Source organism: Narcine bancroftii, chromosome 4 (genome assembly GCF_036971445.1).
Source record: "Narcine bancroftii isolate sNarBan1 chromosome 4, sNarBan1.hap1, whole genome shotgun sequence".
Taxonomy (NCBI): domain Eukaryota; kingdom Metazoa; phylum Chordata; class Chondrichthyes; order Torpediniformes; family Narcinidae; genus Narcine; species Narcine bancroftii.
The window spans coordinates 245,163,735-245,178,329 of record NC_091472.1 but is presented as its reverse complement, the minus strand read 5'-3'; the positions used below and the strand labels follow the sequence as shown (position 1 = coordinate 245,178,329).

General features: G+C 39.5%; 1 long non-coding RNA gene across 2 annotated transcripts; it reads right to left on the bottom strand.

Moving 5' to 3' along the window:
• Window positions 1–3,400: 3,400 nt before the first annotated feature.
• LOC138760083 (uncharacterized) lies at window positions 3,401–13,914 on the bottom strand. 2 transcript variants are annotated; one of them, XR_011355387.1, is made up of 4 exons: window positions 13,687–13,914; window positions 5,321–5,384; window positions 5,080–5,179; window positions 3,401–3,978 (listed from the first exon to the last, which is right to left on the bottom strand). It is a non-coding gene; the product is annotated as an uncharacterized lncRNA (long non-coding RNA). The 2 variants fall into 2 exon arrangements; XR_011355386.1 differs by lacking the exon at window positions 3,401–3,978 and having other exon boundaries at window positions 4,719–5,179.
• Between the last annotated feature and the right edge of the window lie 681 nt (window positions 13,915–14,595).

Here is a 14,595-nt window from a genome sequence, read left to right as displayed (position 1 = left end):
ATTATGAACGTGAGACCGAGGTTGTCCAAACATCAAATTCAATTTGTAAAAGTTGCCTTGGAAATGCATAACAGTCACTTGGATGTCTGACTCTCAGCTAAGCAAAACATGATGGAGCTGTGTTCCCTGGAGAAAATTACCTACAACTTGAGAGGGAGGCACGACACATTCATTAAGGTGTGGCAGCCATACTGCGATACATTCAAGTGCTGGTGTGATAAACCTTCCCAATGTCTCTTTCACAAGGAAAGAGTGGACAGCAGGCGCAGGAACATCAAGAGTGAGGAAATAAATCAGAGGCTAGCACCCCTCCCCACTTTTTAAAAGTGTAATTACATCATCATCTTCAGTAATTGATATATGTTTCATTGTTAAGGTGGGAGGGGGGATGGGAGGTGGGGGGGGGAGGAAGGGAAGGGGGAAATAAGGACTCGATTATAAACTGATCTGTAAAAGGGGAGGAGTTATCCCCTGTGATGTTTGTAAAATTTGAGTCTAAAATTACAAATAAAATTGTAAAAGAAAGTTGTGTCATCAATTGTATTTCATCAAAGAGAGTCATCAAGATGAATTGTGCTTCCTATTTGAGTTCGCAGAAGATAAGAGACAGTGATATCAAGCAGATCGTTTAATTGAGTGCCTTCACTCTGTCTGCTGCAGTAACAGGGACCTTCAAGTACCTAACCATCTTGGGAGGAGTCACGCGATGGAGTAGTGGCCGGACGGTGAACTCCAGCCCTCTCCAGAAAAGTCGGGAAAAACAAGAGAAAACACAAAGGCACAGAAATAAAAGTTACAGAAAAGTGAGTATAAAGGTGGAAAGAAGATGGCGACAAAAAAAGAAAAGTCGAAAGCAACGGTAAGAAGAGAGGAAGAGAAGACAAAGGAGGGAAAAGGTGAAGGCCTTACCTGTCCGAAGAGGCCCGCTGCGGAGAGAGAAACCCGTTCCCTCAGGTCGGTAAATAATGGACTACAAAAATGGCTCGCAGAGCCGAACAAAAGTGCGCAACCGCGCATGCGCGAAGTTTCGCGCATGCGCGATGCGAATGAAAAAAAACACACCGACGGGAGGGGGGACCAGCTGGGGAGTCGATCTCCACAGCCGGCAACGACAGCTGCAGAACACCTGCAGCAAGAAGAGACCACAGAAGACAATAGAAACAAGATAGAAGAGGAGGAAAGGGCACCAAAGAAACAACAGATGGTCAACCCAGAGGAAGAAGAAGAGGAAGAGTATGGTGAAATAGAAGAAGAAAAGAGAGGCAAGGTAAAGGATATACTTGCTCTTATTAGAGGATACATGGAATCATTTAAAGAATGGCAAACACAGGAATTTAAGGATTTAAGAAAAAGAATAAACAACACAGAGGAGAAAATAATTAAAATGGAGATGACCTTAACAGAAATGGGAAAAAAAATGGACAAGATGGAAGAGCGGGCAGTAGCAGCAGAAATGGAGGTAGAAGACTTAAAAAAGAAATTGGAGAAATCTAATAAAAAAACTAAAGAGACACAAGAACTACTAGCTCAAAAAATAGATACAATGGAAAACCATAACAGAAGAAATAACATAAAGATAGTGGGCCTTAAGGAAGATGAAGAAGGCAAGAATATGAGGGAGTTTATAAAAGAGTGGATACCTAAGACCCTAGGATGTCCAGAACTACAGCATGAAATGGAAATAGAAAGGGCACATAGAGTATTGGCCTCTAAACCACAACCACAACAAAAACCAAGATCTATTGTAGTAAAATTCCTAAGATATACTACAAGAGAAAAGGTACTGGAGAAGACAATGGAAAAAGTAAGAGAGGGCAACAAACCACTGGAGTATAAAGGGCAAAAAATCTTCATTTATCCAGATATAAGTTTTGAACTCCTAAAGAAGAGAAAAGAGTTCAATACAGCAAAGGCGATTTTATGGAAGAAAGGGTATAAATTTATACTAAAGCATCCAGCGGTATTGAAAATATTTATTCCAGGACAACAAAACAGACTATTCGCGGATCCAGAAGAAGCACGAAAATTTGCAGAACAATTACAAAAACAGACTGAGGGAGGAAGACGGGTAATGAGAGTTAAAATGATCACGACTGATATGTATGTGGGTAAAGACAAAAATAGACTGAGGGATGAAGACGGGTAATGAGAGTAAAAATGATCACGATTGATATGTATGCAGGTAAAGAGGTATAAGAGTGAATAGAGACAATGAGCATACATGAATGTATCTGTACTTAGAGGAAAATATGGATAGTATAGACAAGAATTAATAAGGGAAGGTAATGGAATAGAGAGAATAAGGAGGGAATTAAAAGAGGGACCTTTGTGACATATGAAAAGTGAAATCTTTTCTGGGGGAGGCGGGGTGGGGGGAAATAGCGGTCACTGCAAAATCAGTTGACGCTTGCGAGTGGATTCGCAAATCCAAATGGAGAGGGGAGATGTGGTTGTCCGACAAGGGATAAAGGACAACTCAGGAGGTGAAGGGGAGATTGGGGATAAATAAGATAGAAATAGGAGAATAAGGAAAATGTTAGATGTTGTAGGAATGTTGTCTTATAAAGAGTTGAAAATAAGAAAACAGAAATGGAAAAGGAGGAAAGGTAATGATGGAAAAACGGAAAGAGAAGATAAACAAAATATAAAAGGGCTACGCTGAACTATATGTCTTTAAATATTAATGGAATACATAACCAAATTAAAAGGAAGAAACTACCAAATTTAAATGAATAAATGTATTCCATTAGAAAAAATAACATATTGGTTAAGAAATAACATTGAAATATTCGAACAAGTATAGGAGCCTTACATTAAATACAATAGCGAAAACCTACCGGGGACAAACATTACCTAAGTTGATGGAAGGAGAAGGAAAGAAAAGAATGGACTCAGTAGAATTTCTGGTGTAATTTTGTTGAATGACAACATTGTCTGACTGGCTTAATGCAACCTAGATTGTATACCTAAAATGGATGAGAGGGGGGGGTGGGGGGGTGGTTTGGGAGGAAAGGGGGGGGGGGGGGAGAAAAAGTCACTGTATATGTGTGAAAAGAAATAGTGTATATCATGGCTAATGTGATTTATGGTGTGAAAAATAAAAAAAAATTAAAAAAAAAAAAAAAAAAAAAAAAAAAAAAAAGTACCTAACCATCTTAATTCCACAAACCATTCCCACACTGCCAAACTGAATCTACCTGCAGATTGAAGGAACAACATCTGATATTCTGTCTGGGCACTCTCTAACCAGATGGCATTAATATGGACTTCTCTAGTTCCATTAAATACCCCACTTTCCCTATCCTTCAGTTTTCTTTCCTCCGGCTCCCTACACCCTTCCCTCCCCTCTCAATTCAGAGAGCTGGCCCACAACTTCTCAGCTTTGTTCTCTTCCACCATCGCATCTATCTCCACCTATGGCCTTTACTTGTTAGCTCTGCTTCTCCCCCCTGCCCTTTCCTTCTTCCTCTCCTCCCCCACTTTATGGTTTAGGCACCTTCCTGCATTTTGCTCATACCTTGATTAAGGGCACAGATCCAAAACGTTGGTTATCCTTGACTTCCTGTAGATGCTGTGTGACCGGCTAAGTTTCTCCAGCATTTTGGTCCATTGCACGACAATCACAATGTCTGCAGACATTCCTGCTTGACTTAAACTGATGACTCATGAGATTCCAACGTCATGGGTTTGGAAATTATTGGGGTTTTTTTTGTGCATCACTACATTCTTCCAACTTGGCCAGTTTTTTTTTTCCAGTTAAAATGTTCAATGGCAAATTACATCTAGATAATAAAATTTCTAATTGAAAATATGAACATGTTTACAGCCATTCCAATGTATTAACTTATTTAAATACAATTTCTATTGCAAAGCAAAAGGGATGATGCAAAAAAAAACACCTTATGTGAGCGTCCTGGTGTAGAATAGCAGGAACTGAATTGTTTCTACTTCTGTTCTGAATCTCCAATTTCAAGATAACTGGGAGTAGACAGAAAATTAACATTAGATACCTTACCACAAGAAAAGAGAAAAACACAAGGCTGTAACTGAGGCTCTGCCAATGCTCATATGTAGTCTAGTTGTAAGGCACAGAGGAGACATATTAAAACCAGGCAGTCTAGTATTGGTTAGGCAATGTACATCTAACCAATGGATAAATTTGGAAAGTGTAAAGTATTTTCTCAAGAATGAGTGAAAGAACAGCATGTTAGATTTTCCCTTGTTAAGAACTCCTCTGCCATTCTCTCTTCAGGGCCGAGTTTCAAACCATTACAGCCTCAATGAGGGGCTGAAGGAATGGTTGGTCTACTTAAATGGGATGCAAAAGCCCTGTTCAGGTGCATATAAAATACACTATAACAATGCTCAAAGGGAAGTGCTAATTCTCTTGGTAGCTTATCTAACATTTGTTCCTCATTTATTTTGCAGTCAAATTACTTCTACAATTATTGATACAATTGAATAAGCATAATTCTTTAAAGTCTAACCACTTTTTACAATTTGCAATGCTCATAAATGACCAGTTAATGGTTTTCATGGTATTGGTTTCAAGTAATGACACAAGGAGATCAGTAATAGCCCAGAAGCTTAAACCAACCCCTTCACCACCCCACCCGCACTCTCTCCCCCCCACCCCCCCGACCCCCAACCCCTGTCAGTTTTGAACTAAACTCTGCTATTAAGGTCTAAAATACATTTCAAGTTCCATAAAATACCACAAAATCATTTAACTTTTTTCCCATTTTTAATTTAGACATGCAGTACAGTAACAGGCCCTTCAGCCCATGAGCCCATGCTATCCAAATACATCCAAGAGACCAATTAACTTATTAACCCTACACCTCTTTGGAATATGGGAAGAAATCAGAGATCCAGGAGGAACCCCATGTACAAAGAGCAGGGGATTCAAACCTGGGTCATTAGCAGTGTAATAACGTTTCACTAACCGCTACTCTAACCGTGCCGCCCCATCTTAATTGAACCACAGGTGAACATACTTTTGAAGCATTTTTCAATAAAGTATTGACTTGGTTCATCAAAAGATGCAGAGAACTCTTCTGACTCGAAACGTTGACTGACCATTTCCATCCCTGGATGCCATCTGACCTGCTGAGTTCCTCCTGCAGCTCTGTGTTTGCTCAAGATTGCAGTGTCTCCTTTGCATTCTTCAGGATGTTCACTGATGAGGAATATCCAAAAACAAAATAATTACATTGCATTTTCTTTCAATTACAAGTTTTGCTAATGAGGTTCAAGTGAATGACTTACGGTTATTAAAAGGTAATATTAATTATTTTGGTTAAATAAGAAAAAGCTTTACCTGGTTATTCACTAGTTTAACTGCTGGTTACAGTATTCCAGAATACCTGCTGGCTGTGCTCAAGCTGCTCCATTTTTCAATGCAGAAAGTACAAAAGTAATGGATAAAAGTAACAAGGTAATGTTTTAACAAGCATGTGAATCACTTTTCAGAGAAACATTTGTATTCTATTTTAACAGTTATACTGTGGCATATCTTAGATATTGATTAAAAATATAGTGGCTCAACACTTTTAGTAATATTAAAACTATTGAAACATTTACTTATAGTAATCATGATTAATTCTGCTCTTTGACAAGTCCGATGCGGGACAGGCAGACACGGTTGTATTGTCACGTAATGACACATTAAAATATAATATACATGATATGCTTCAACTTTTGTCTGCTATAAGGCAACAAAGAGTTGCCATGAGCATTGCCCAGCAACCCCCAGTAATAAGAGAAAGTGAACCAAAGAGAGTCCTGCAGAGAGACTGTGTGTCTGTCGATTCACATCCAGTGGTCCCACAGCCTCTGCAGCCACACAGACTCCAGTTCAAACCATCAACAATCCAAGCTCCAGATCCAAACCACCAACTGCTGGAGACTGGCTCTTCTTGTCCTCAGTACCCTCTCAAATCCAAGTTCTGATACCTGGTTCCCACGAGCCAGTCTCCAGCATGTGTAGGTCCTTTGATCGCATGTCACCAGCAGCCCACAGCCTCTGTGAGTCTTTTGACCACAGGTAGCCAACAGCCCGTGCAGGTCCTTCCGTCACTGAGCCCCTCAATGGCCTGCTGCCGTGGTCAAAATCCTAAGGATGGAGTATTCTTTCGTTTCTGGTGCCCAACACCGGTCTGCTGCTCACTGGGGTCTGCAACCCTTCAAGGTACGCCGCCAATGTTATGTTTGTAATGTTCCTTTAAATAGTGAGATTGTTCACACTCTCTTCTTGCCTGCTTAACCTAATTCAACAGTAACCCCAGAAATAAAATGATTGGAGTGGCTGGATTAAAAAGCCAGAGACATTCATTATGCAAAACACCCTGAATCCATTTGTGATACACATCCAAAGAACATTAAAACTCAATGAGCATTTGCTCCATAACCCACATGAGGATTTTATCAGCAAAAATAATAAAATTATTAGCTTACAGTTCACATTATTTTTAGAGGCAAAACTTGAGTGAATGGGGCAGTTTCTGGAATGGAGACAAATTTGTCAGGGGATACTCAGGAAAAAAATGGAGAAAATAAAAATGAAGCAAAGGACTGAAATTAAAATAAATATTTAGGTCACTATTTTTGTTCATTTCCCACCCTGATTTCAAATGACCATTGAATCACAGGAAGAGCGCACATCATTCGACTGATCTGTCTGTTTCAACCACACCCAGTTTCGAATTAAATTTGTAAAGATAAACGAGATCGCATGCTAAGTCCACTGAAGCTCATAGTATCTTTAACTGCCCGTTGTTAAAAAAATCTGTGTATTATTTGATCATATATTTATACTGCAGAGGAGAAGGCCCTTCAACCCAACCCATCCATGATGACCAAGTTTATGGCCTGAGCTTATCCCAATTCCATGCATTTGGCCCATTTCTTAACCATGAACCTCCCGAAACTTCTTTTAAATATTACTATTATACTCACAACTATCCACCACCCTTTGTTTGGAAAAGCTTCCCCTCTGATCTCTTTTAAATCTTTCCACTCTCATTTTAAAGGATATTAGTTTAAAGTGAGTGGAAGAAAGTGGAAGGGAGATGTTTGAAAGTGATGGGTGTCTGGAATGCATTACTAGTGACAGTGTTTGGGGCCGGAACAGAAGGAACATTGAAAAGACTGTTAGGTAGGTACATGGATGTAACAAAAATAGAGGGTTATGAGTCTAAAATAGGGAAATATTAGTTTGTTGTGGAGTAGATTTACATAAGTCGGCACAACATCATGGGCCAAAGAGTCACTACTATACAGTAATATTCTGTATCTATGCCCTCTAGATTTAGAATCTCCTACACTAGAAAAAATACAATGAGAATTCACCTAAATCTATGCCCCTCTGACTTTATATATGCCTGTAAGGTCTTCCTTCAGCCTTCCAGGCTCCAGGGCAAAAGCTCCAGCACATTCACTCTCTCCTGATAACTCAATCCCTCCAATCACATTCTCATGAATCTTTTCTGAATCCTTTCCAGTATATTTGCACAAAACATCTTTTCCAGTTGTAACATGACATCCCAACTCTTGTACTCAATGCCCTGACTGACAGAGGCATGCCTTCTGAACACTTTCAGGAAATACTCACCAAGGCCTTCAATTTACTGTATCAGTCTTGCCCTGGTTTATCTTCTCAGAATGTAACACTTGTCCAAATTAAATTCCATCTGCCAATCCTTGGCCTACTTATCTAGACCTCGCTATAATATTAGATAACCTTCCTTACTGTCCACCATACTACCAAATTTTGGTGTCATCCACAACTTACTCACTATGCCAACTACATTCCCATCCAAATCATTTATGTGACAAACAACACTGGAACTAGCACAGATTCCAGCAGTACACCACTGGTCATGAGCCTCCAATCTGGAAAAACACCCCTTGACTACCACCCTTTGACTCCTATCACTGCCAATTTGGTATCTAATTGGCTACTTCACGCTGAATTCCATGTGATCTAACCTTCCAAACATGGTTAAAGGACTTTCTAAAGTCCATGTATGACAAGCACTTGTCAATCATAGAACACAGAACAGGCTTTTCAGCCCAATTCGTCCATGCTCAGCAGGTTAACATTCTGGGCTAACCCTCTGCCTGAATTTGTTCTATATTCTTCTTGATCCTTCTTATCCATGGATATATTTAAATGTCTTTAGAACACTTTGATATATCTATGCCCAAGAAGAGTGTAATAACCTGACTTAATGACTATCAAACCAGTAGCACTTACATCAACAGTGATGAAGTGTTTTGAAAGGCTGGTGATGAAGCATATCAGATCCTGTCTGAGTGGTGGCATGGACACATTCCAATTTGCCTATTGTAGTAACAGATCTATGGTGGATGCTATCTCACTGTCTCCACACAAAGCCCTGGAACACCTGGACAGCAAAGATGCATACATGCACATGCTCTTTATCGGCTACAGTTCATCATTTAACATCATCATCCCCTCAAAACTGATCAGCAAACTCCAAGATCTGAGAGTTAACCACCCCACTGCGTAAGTGGATCATGGATTTCCTCAACTCCAGACCATAATCAATGAAGATTGGTAAGAACATCTCCTCCACAATCTCCATCAGTACCAGAACCCCTGCCCTACTCATTTTTTGCCTACAAAAAAAATGACAAATTTGCTGACGATACTACGGTAATGGGTTGTAATAAAGGAAGGGGATGAGACAGCATACAGAATGAAGACTGAAAACTTGGCTGAATGGTTCACTAACAACAACCTTGTACTCAATGTCACCAAAACTAAGGGGCTGATTGTTGACTTCAGGAAAGGAAAACAGTGATTATTGCAGAATCAGAGGTGGAGAGGGTGAGCAAATTTAAGTTCTTGGAGTCACTATCTCAGAGGATCTTTCTTGGACCCAAGACGCCAATGGCATTGTGAAGAAAGCATGTCAGCACCTCTACTTCCTCAGGAGTTCGCGGAGGTTTGGCATGATATCAGAAGCCCTGGAAAATTTCTGCAGAGTTGAAAATGTGCTAATCAGCTACAGCATGGTCAGGTATGGAAAAACCAATAACCCTGAGCATAAAGCCCTCCAAAAGGTAATGGACACAGCCCAGGTAAAACCCTCCCCACTACCGAGGGTACATCTTCAGGGAACACTGCCGTCGGAAAGCAGCAGCAATCATCAAAGATCCTCACTGCCCACCACAGGCTCTGTTATCACTGCTGCCATCAGGTAAGAGGTATAGGAGCCACAAGACTTGCACCACCAGGTTGAGGAACAGCTACCCCTCCACCATTAGACTCCTCAACAACAAACTCAATCAGAGACTCATTTAAGGTCTCTTACTTATGTTTTGTTCTCTCTGTATTGGAGTTTGCTTACATTCGTTATCTGTTTACAGTTCTTTATTTGTTTAAATGATTTACATTGTGCACAATTTATTTTTTGCACTACAAAACAGTGGTAATTCTGCTGAGCCTGCAGAGGAAAGGAATCTCAGGTTTGTATGTGATGTCATGTATGTACTCTGACAATAAATCTGAAATCTGAACATATACTGCATAAGGATAGGTCTTCTATAGCTTGCCCTCAACTCTACTCTTCAAAAATACTTAATTAAATTTGAGTCCATCATTTCCCAGGCACAAAACCATACTGACTTTCCGAATCAATCCTTTTTTTTCAAATCTTGCTCGATCCTGTCACTCAGAAACCTCTCCAATAACTTTCCTAGCACAATTCATTATTGCAACTGACATCAATAGTCATGTCTCTCAGGTAAAATTAACCTCAATAAGTCATCATGTCAAGTTTACATTATCTGAAAATCTATTTCTGTGAAAATTAACATTTGGAATTTTAAGGAGTTTCATCACTTAACTTTCAAACAACAGCTACAAAATATCTTGAATTGTCAGCCTTGAATTGAGCAGAACCAATGTTATATTAGAAGGGTGTTTAACAATGGAACTAAAATGGAATTTAAATGATTGATGTCTCTGCCACCAGTGCAGAGGAAAAGCAAAACAATTTAAGATTTGACAAGAATTAAAGATTGAAGACACAAACAGAATGAATTCCCAGAAATGGACTCCACAGCAGATATGTTTTCCTTATGCAGATTTGAAACTGGTTTGGGGACATAAAAGTTTGTGCTGAAGATGGAAGTAAATAATCTTTCCATTGGAAGATAGAACCTAGGACAAACACCACAGGTACAGGCCCTTCAGCCCATGATGTATATGCCAAACATAAGCCTCAAACTAAACTAAATGATGAGTAGAATATGATTCAAGATTAATTGTCATGTAATAGTCCAGAACATGTGATATTACCTGAAATTGCCATCTGCCTGGTGCAAAACAAAGAATCCCTGTTAGTTTTGCCCAGTGCCCTTTACAGCAGGGGTGTCAAACTCAAATTCACAGAGGGCCAAAATTAAAAACTTGGACTAAGTCATGGGCCAAACTAAATATTTATTGAAAATTTTCAACAACATCTGCATGTTTTCTCTTCTTTCAACATATGTAATATTAAACTTTTTCTTATTAAAATAAATGTTTAATAATAGTTTTGGTTAAACTCTTTCCAGAAGCATTAACAAATGAGAAATAAAATATTCAATAAATAATATTTTTCTATAGCCTTTAAGCTCCTTTTAAATGTATTTTTTTTCACAAGCCAACAAGTCAAAAAAATAACAACTTGCTTCAATGAAAATCCAGTCTTTCAACTATGAACAGTCCAAAGTTAACCAAAGAAAATATTAATCCAAGCTTAGCTTGCTACACTGTGATTTACTCTGATGCACCTATAAACCAGATACTTGGCATCTCTTCTTAGATGCAAGTTCATCAAACTCTGGGGTCAGAGTTCGCCTCCCACCTGTCTTGAAAGGTCCTGTTTTCTGTCTTTCGTTTGGCCATTTTTCATAAGTGGTTTATTACATGTGAGTTGGGCGACAGGTCACAGATGCTAATGAAAGTAAAGAGAGGAGGTGGGGGCGATTAGCAAGCTGACAGGCCAGCGCCAACGCATTTGCAAAGCATTCTGGGATTTGTAGTATTAGCTGTGCATGTGCTATACTGGCGCGGCGGCCAGCGGGCCAGCTCTAATACATATTTGATATGATCTTGCGGGCCAAATATAATTATATCACGGGCCAAATTTGGCCGGCGGGGCTGAGTTTGACATGTGTGCTTTACAGTAAGAGAGAAAGAGAAGTAAAAGAGAGTCCCTTCAGAGTTACTGAGTGTCTGTTGATTTGCCTTCAGTGCTCCTACAGCCTATATAACTGCATAGACCCATCATTTTATCAGTAACTCAAACTCCAAATCTCCAACATGATCAGAAAGCCTTCAGTGCATTAGGCCCTTTGGGTGCCCTTCTTGCCCTTAGTACCTTCTCAAATCCCATCACCAATACCTGGTTCCCATACCCCAGTCTCCAGTAGTCCACAGGGTGTGGGTCTTTCGCAAGTCACCCATAGTCCCTGTGGGTCCCTCAGCTGCTGATCACCTCGCTGCTCCACTACTGTGGCCACATTCCCTGTAGGGTCATTTCCTATGTTTCTCCTAATCAACGGGTGTGTTCTTCCCATTTCTGGTTCCCTGTGTCAGTCCACTGCTCCATGGAGTCTGCAACCCCTCATGGCTGCTGCTGAGCACAGACACCACCAACTTGGGCAGCGACCTCTGCGATTGCAGGATTTTACTTTCAAACACCATCGTCTCCTTTAACAGGCCATTTGGAGTCACTGGCGTTAGTACCGGGCAGTTGAACCTTCAGAGGAGCATTGTGTCTCCACTTTGCATTCTCCTGGGTCTGCACCAGTGGCAGCATTGCAGTTACAACAGCTCCGACAGTGCTGCCATTTTTTTTGTACAATTTATGATCCATTCCTACTGTCAGATAATTTAATTTATAATCGAAAGTTCAAAGTATACATTTGTGCTGTGGTATTTTAAAGATCAATAACTTGCATTAACTTAGAATACTCACAGAGCATTGCAGAAAATTTTGCAATATGATGAAGAGTCCTATATAGAATCACTGATTAAGCATATATAGAATATCAACAAGAATAAAGGGGCTCTCAACGTGGACAAGTGCAGAACTGAAGTTGCAAGGAAAACTAGACAAAAGTTGTCCAAATTCAAATATCAGTCATGCCCTGCAGCCCAAATGTCAAAATGAAATTTATATCAAACTCAGAGCATTAGATTATTGCTAGGGGAGTGTTGACATGAAAGGTCAGATGAATTCTTGCCTCAACATCAGAAATAAAGAAAATATTTCACTTGGTTAAATGTATCAATTTGTAACCATTTAGTATTAAGAAAATAATTTTGTCATTGCCCCTATGGGCACAAACAATATGTTATCAGTCCAAATCTTCCAAGTTATTGATGATAAGTAAACAAATCGATTTCCCATGGAGTCTCATACAAAAAATTAAACCAAAAATAATCGAGGTTGGATAAATAAGATAATTAAGACAGGCCATGCAAATATTTCAGTTCTTATTTTTAAAAAATATTCCTTTTGCTAATTTCAAAGGCATCGTCCAAGTGAATTTGTCCCCTCTACACAGTAGGTGGCAATGAGTGATCCTGGGTGGCGTCTGTAATTCAGAGTTACATTATAACATTAACCAAGCTATGACCTATGCAAAATGCTGTTACAAACTTTAAAAGGAATAACATTAAGTTACACCTGCATCATCCAATATAATTTCCCTTGCTTTCCAACATCCCTCGCCACCATACTTGTGTTCCTCCCATTCTGGAATCGGTGCTGAGAGCCCTGGGGAAGGCAAGTTCATCTTAAGATCTTGTGCCTATTCCAAAGGGGTTGCAGGCTGAAGTTGTCATCATATACCTTGATCATCCTGTGAGCTAGTGAAAAATAGATTCCAGGAAGGAGTTCATATCTTCAGGGTGTTTGAGGTAGTAGAGTTTGTGGAGCTGAGAGAATCTACATAAGGCTGTAGAGTGTATACTGTTTTTAATTGAATTTCAACATACAGCACAGTAAGACCCCCTTCCAGCCCACAAGCCCATGCTGCCCAAATCCTCCAATTAACTTCCAACCCCCCATATGTTTTGAAGGATGGGAGGAAACCGAAGTACTCAGAGGAAACTCAGGTAGCCCAGGGAGATTGTACAAGCTCCTTACAGACAGATTGGAACCCAGGTCACTGTCACTGTAATAGTGTTGCTCTAACCGCTACGCTAATCGTAATGCCCTTAGTTCAACCCAAAAAAATGGGTCTGTTGATTTCATAGGAGCACAGTTTTAATATTGCAATGAACCAGATGCCCTTTTTGGAAACTATTTTGTCAATCTACCTGAAGCATTCAGGATAAAATGCAGTTGTAACCATATTGATGGCAAAAAATACTTTTACTCCAAATGTCCTACTCCTGTTGTGAATACATTACTAAGAACTTTATAATGTTTCCTAAAGATGCACCAGAACTGTATTCCGTTGTGGCAGATTTTAGTTACGGGAAATGGAATGAACAAATTAAGTTTACTGACATGTACATAAGTAAAATGTACAAATGCAGAGGAAGTCATACTTGCTCCAGCTTTCGAGGTCCATAAAACACAGAACACGTCACAAGAGAAAAAAATATATAGTCAGTTGGTCATAGTGCAAAATGATGATTCAAAAAGTTTGACATACCTTTGGTGGTCTTGAAATAGTGTTAGGGTTAGAGTAGTACACAGAGGTTCAGAAGTCCAATAGCTGTTAGTTCATCTGCAATTTAGTTATTGGTGGTCTGGTATCCCAGATCCTGCTGAGATTCCTCAAGACGTGTTGGGGGAGTGGGGAGAAGTTACTGAATATGATTTAGCTGTAGGTCAGATCTTGTGTAGTATCTACAAATGCATTCCTTTCTGTAGAGATTTTATGGCTGTGAGGAAGAAAGGAAAGAATTAAATATGCGATATATAATTTGTTTGCCATTATTTAAATAGGATTTTAAATACATACTAGTTTTAAAATATAATTAAAGTGAAAATATTTTAATTCTTTTTCAATAGTTTTTGCATGTTAATTGATCTGAACATTAGGGGAAATCTAAAAGCTTTTACAGATTCGGCCTTCCATCCATTGAAAACAACTTGAGGTGATGTTTCAAGAAGACAGCTAACATCATAAAGGGTCCACTACAATGACATAAAGGATCCTCATCATCCTGGTTACAACATCATCTTGCTGCTTCCTTCAGGAAAAAAGTTCAGAACCTTCAGATTCAAGAATATCTTCTTTCCAAAGACTATCAGGCTCTCGAACCTCTCCTTACTAGACTAATCACAAAATACTCCGACACCACTAAAAGTCTTCGCTGCACTATTGTATTGCCGCTTTCTTTCGTTGCGGTAACTGAATATTTATTATCTCCTTTTAAATGGAGTTTTTTATGAGATACCTGTTTAACTGCAGTAAGGATTTAGTTGCACATGTACATTGCACAATATATATGACAACAAAATCAATATAATTCACAGATAATACAGCAGGGGTGGTGATTGAGAGCAGGGCTTGTTCTGGCCAACCCATGTGACCCAATAGTTACATGATGCCCTG